The following is a 5,593-nucleotide window of genomic DNA, read 5'->3' as shown; positions in this document are numbered from 1 at the left end:
TAACAATCAGATTAAATTAACAAAAATCTTCAGAGCGAAAACTTGTAAATCGGTCCAATTCAACAGGATTGCAGCAGGGGGGTTAATATGTTTAGTTTAGTTTATTAGGATAACCATTAGCTACTGCACATGCAGCAGCTACTCTTCCTGGGGTCCACATAAAATGTACAAATACATGCCAAAGTACAGAACAGTTATAGGCAAGAACACCACAAGATATTACATTAAATTCAAAATTAACAATAGACAGTTATATAGTGTAAAGACACCAAGAGACATCCAAAATACTTGTTACACACTATTCATGTATACATATTAATGTTCTTACACAGTTCCTTCAGAAAGTATTCAGACTCCACTTTGTTACGTTTCAGCCTTATTCTAAAATGTATTACATCTTTTTTTCCCTCATCAATCTACACAATAAGCCATAATGACAAAGCAAACTTTTTTTGTTGAAATTGTTGCTATTTTATTAAAAATAAAAAACTTAAATATCACATTTACAAAAGTATTCAGACCCTTTACTCAGTACTTTGTTGAAGCACCTTTGGCAGAGATTACAGCCTCGAGTCTCCTTGGGTATGACGCTACAAGCTTGACACACCTGTACTTCGAATAGTCTCCCAGTCTCTGCCGCTGTAAAACATCCCCACAGCATGATGCCGTCACCACCATGCTTCACCGTAGGGATGAAGCATTCTGACGCTTGGCATTCTGGCCAAATAATTCAATCTTGGTTTCATCAGACAAGAGAACCTTGCTTATCATGGTCTGAGAGTCTTTAGGTGTCTTTTGGCGAACTCCAAGCGGGCTGTCATGTACCTTTTACTGAGGATTGGCTTTCGTATGGCCACTACTAAGGCCTGATCGGTGGAGTGCTGCAAAGATGGTTGTCCTTCTGGAAGGTTCTCGCATCTCCACAGAGGAACTCTGGAGCTCTGTCAGAGTGACCATCGGCTTCTTGGTCACCTCCCTGACCAAGGCCCTTCTGCACCGATTTCTCAATTTGGCCAGCTGCCCAGGTCTATGAAGGGTCTTGGTGGATCCAAACATTTTCCATTTAAGAATGATTGAGGCCACTGTGTACATGCGGACCTTCAATGCGACAGAAACGTTTTGGTACCCTTCCCCAGATCTGTGCCTCAATACTACAGACAATTCCTATAACCTCCTGGCTTGTTTCTTTTGTTGACATGCACTGTCAACTGTTGGACCTTATATAGAAAGGTGTGTGCCTTTCCAAATCATGTCCAATCAATTGAATTTACCACAGGTGGACTCTAATGAAGTTGTAGAAACATCTTAAGGATGATCAATGGAAACAGGATGCACCTGCGCTCAATTTATTTTGAGTCTCGTAGCAAAGGGTCTGAATAGCTATGTAATTAAGCTATTTCTGTTTTTTATTTGTAATACATTTGCAAACATTTCCAAAAACCTGTTTTAACATTGTCATTATGGGGTAGTGTGTAGATTGCTGAGGAACAAAAACTATTTAATCGATTTCAGAATAAGGCTGTAACGTAACAAAATGTGGAAAAAGACAAGGGGTCTGAATACTTTCCAAATGCACTGTATACAGTACAGTTAAATTAGGTATTTAGAAAGAGGAGAGGCGCTGTGACACAAGATGATTGTATCTGTTTTTTAAAGCTAAACTTGCTTTTTTCCTGAGTAACCTCTGGTGGCATAACATTCCACGATGGCATGGTGCTATAGATAACTGAGTGATGCATTAAATCTGTTTTTGGTTTGGGTACCATGAAGAAACCCATAGTGGCATGTCTGGTGGGGTATGTTTGAAGTGTATGCAATTGGATTATACAAGTAGTTAGGCATTTTCAACACTCAAATGTTTCTTAACCTTTTACTGTAGTGGGCTAAATCAGGGTCACACGGAGTGATTAAACAAATCTACTTTGAAACAAAAGTATGCACCTCACACACATGGTTATGGGCTTAACAAAAAAGAAGACACCTGTACTATGACAGAGTTTGCACCCCAATATTACATTTGATATACATCACAGAAGAAGAGAAATATAACAAAAACCATTTGACATCAACACTAGATTTTTTGGGGGGGGATAATCTGCATTAATTATGAAACTATGAAAAATATGATTAACATTCCACCCATGAGGCCATTAACTGCAGGAACGGGCTACAAAGACTATAAGATAAGTACATTTCTCCTCAACCATGAAAGACTATTATGCATGCTGTTGATGTTAGTTCTGTGTGTGCAGTTAAGGGCAAGGCGTGCTGTTTTGTTTTGAGCCAGCTGCAACTTTGCTAGGTCTTTCTTTGCAGCACCTGACCATATTACTGGACAGTAATCGAGATTGGACAAGATCAAAGCCTGAATCAAAGTTGATCTTTGTGTCAAAAACACAGAACGTCTTTTTTTATAACAGACATACCTCTCCCCATCTTCACTACAACTTTGGCCATATGACTTGACCATGATAACTGACCATCCAATGTCACTCCGAGGATCCGATGTTCAATGGTTACACCCTTAACGCACAACTCAAGTCGAGGTTTAAGTCTAAGAGAAGGCTTTGGATCAAACACAATGCTTTTGGTTTTAGATGTATTTAAGACCCATTTATTAATATTACCCATTCTGACACTGACTGTAACTCTTTGCACGCACACAGGCAGGCAGGCAGGCAGGCAGGCAGGCAGGCAGGCAGGCAGGCAGGCAGGCAGGCAGGCAGTGCTGTGAGAGAAAAGGCAGGCTCTTCATCCCCTCCTTCTGTAAAACCCAGGGTTCTGCCCTCCCCGGTACCCAGACACATATTTTGACGATGTGCATTTCTCTCAGAACGAATCAAAGTCTCCGCCATCTGGGAATTCACTTTTGTTATTTGGTAGCTTGGAAATAAAGAAAAACTTTGTGTTTATTTCCCTCTGGTTTTATTTGTCTTTTATTATTTTTGTGTGCAAGAAGCGGGATTATTGTGACTTCTTTTTCAACTTTGATGCTATTTTCCACAGAAAGTCAGCTCGTCTTTGGATGAGTGTTTTATGGTTGTTCTTCCCATTTATTCATTACAAAAACAACTCATGAGCTACTGACCACTGTGTGCAGTCTTAAAGATAGATAGATATGCAATTTGAGAGTAAGTAAAGGATGTTCTGCATATGGAAAGTACACCAATACATGTTTTTCAATGAGATGTCTCCATTTTACTTTATGGTGTTCAGAAAATGTGATTTACATATTAAAGTGCTGTGTTTTCACCATAGTTCTCCAGTGTTCTAGTAAAACACTGGCCTCTAGTGGAAGTCTTGCTCAATGACAGTCCTGATGGACAACGCATGAGGGTTTGCCAGTGATGGTTTACACAAGTCTCATTTGTATCTGTTACTGTAAGTGTACAGTAACAATGGATGAAGCCACCACATGGGAAGAAGCTCACGTTAAAAAATAAATACTAATTAAATGACAGATTAAGTATCTAGAATAAATATGTCCATTTATTACACTCTATCTAAAACACATTGTGCATGTGTAAAGGTGCAATTCAATTGTTAAATTCCTGAAAAAAATGGGTATTACGCCACCACCTGGTAGATTAGTATGTTTACATTGTTTAATACACTCAGTGATAAAGGCATGGGATTCTGGTTAATCCACAGTAGATTTATGGAGAAATTCTATGAGTGAGTTGAAAATTGAATGGTCACGGGATAGAAATGTAATAAATTGACATTACATCATAAAATCTAGATTTTACATCGTACATAAGCAATTTATGTTATCAAATCAAATCAAAATCAAATCAAATCAAATTTTATTTGTCACATACACATGGTTAGCAGATGTTAATGCGAGTGTAGCGAAATGCTTGTGCTTCTAGTTCCGACAATGCAGTAATAACCAACAAGTAATCTAACTAACAATTCCAAAATTACTGTCTTATACACACAAGTGTAAGGGGAAAAAGAATATGTACATAAAGATATATGAATGAGTGATGGTACAGAGCAGCATAGGCAAGATACAGTAGATTGTATTGAGTACAGTATATACATATGAGATGAGTATGTAAACAAAGTGGCATAGTTAAAGTGGCTAGTGATACATGTATTACATAAAGATGCAGTAGATGATATAGAGTACAGTATATACGTATACATATGAGATGAATAATGTAGGGTATGTAAACATTATATTAGGTAGCATTGTTTAAAGTGGCTAGTGATATATTTTACATCATTTCCCATCAATTCCCATTATTAAAGTGGCTGGAGTTGAGTCAGTGTGTTGACAGCAGCCACTCAATGTTAGTGGTGGCTGTTTAACAGTCTGATGGACTTGAGATAGAAGCTGTTTTTCAGTCTCTTGGTCCCAGCTTTGATGCACTTGTACTGACCTCGCCTTCTGGATGATAGTGGGGTGAACAGGCAGTGGCTCGGGTGGTTGTTGTCCTTGATGATCTTTATGGCCTTCCTGTAACATCGGGTGGTGTAGGTGTCCTGGAGGGCAGGTAGTTTGCCCCCGGTGATGCATTGTGCAGACCTCACTACCCACTGGAGAGCCTTACAGTTGTGAGCGGAGCAGTTGCCGTACCAGGCAGCCCGCCAGGATGCTCTGGATTGTGCATCTGTAGAAGTTTGAGTGCTTTTGGTGACAAGCCGAATTTCTTCAGCCTCCTGAGGTTGAAGAGGCGCTGCTGCGCCTTCTTCACGATGCTGTCTGTGTGGGTGGACCAATTCAGTTTGTCTGTGATGTGTATGCCGAGGAACTTAAAACTTACTACTCTCTCTCCTACTGTTCCATCGATGTGGATAGGGGGGTGTTCCCTCTGCTGTTTCCTGAAGTCCACAATCATCTCCTTAGTTTTGTTGATGTTGAGTGTGAGGTTATTTTCCTGACACCACAATCCGAGGGCCATCACCTCCTCCTTGTAGGCCGTCTCGTCGTTGTTGGTAATCAAGCCTACCACTGTTGTGTCGTCCACAAACTTGATGATTGAGTTGGAGGCGTGTGTGGCCACTCAGTCGTGGGTGAACAGGGAGTACAGGAGAGGGCTCAGAACGCACCCTTGTGGGGCCCCAGTGTTGAGGATCAGCGGGGTGGAGATGTTGTTGCCTACCCTCACCACCTGGGGGCGGCCCGTCAGGAAGTCCAGTACCCAGTTGCACAGGGCGGGGTCGAGACCCAGTGTCTCAAGCTTGATGACGAGCTTGGAGGGTACTATGGTGTTAAATGCCGAGCTGTAGTCGATGAACAGCATTCTAACATAGGCATTCCTCTTGTCCAGATGGGTTAGGGCAGTGTGCAGTGTAATTGAGATTGCATCGTCTGTGGACCTATTTGGGCGGTAAGCAAATTGGAGTGGGTCTAGGGTGTCAGGTAGGGTGGAGGTGATATGGTCCTTGACTAGTCTCTCAAAGCACTTCATGATGACCGAAGTGAGTGCTACGGGGCGGTAGTCGTTTAGCTCAGTTACCTTAGCTTTCTTGGGAACAGGAACAATGGTGGCCCTCTTGAAGCATGTGGGAACAGCAGACTGGGATAGGGATTGATTGAATATATCCGTAAACACACCAGCCAGCTGGTCTGCGCATGCTCTGA

The sequence above is a fragment of the Oncorhynchus masou genome, chromosome 6, assembly GCF_036934945.1.
Source record: "Oncorhynchus masou masou isolate Uvic2021 chromosome 6, UVic_Omas_1.1, whole genome shotgun sequence".
NCBI lineage: Eukaryota > Metazoa > Chordata > Actinopteri > Salmoniformes > Salmonidae > Oncorhynchus > Oncorhynchus masou.
Note: the sequence above shows the minus strand (reverse complement) of the source record.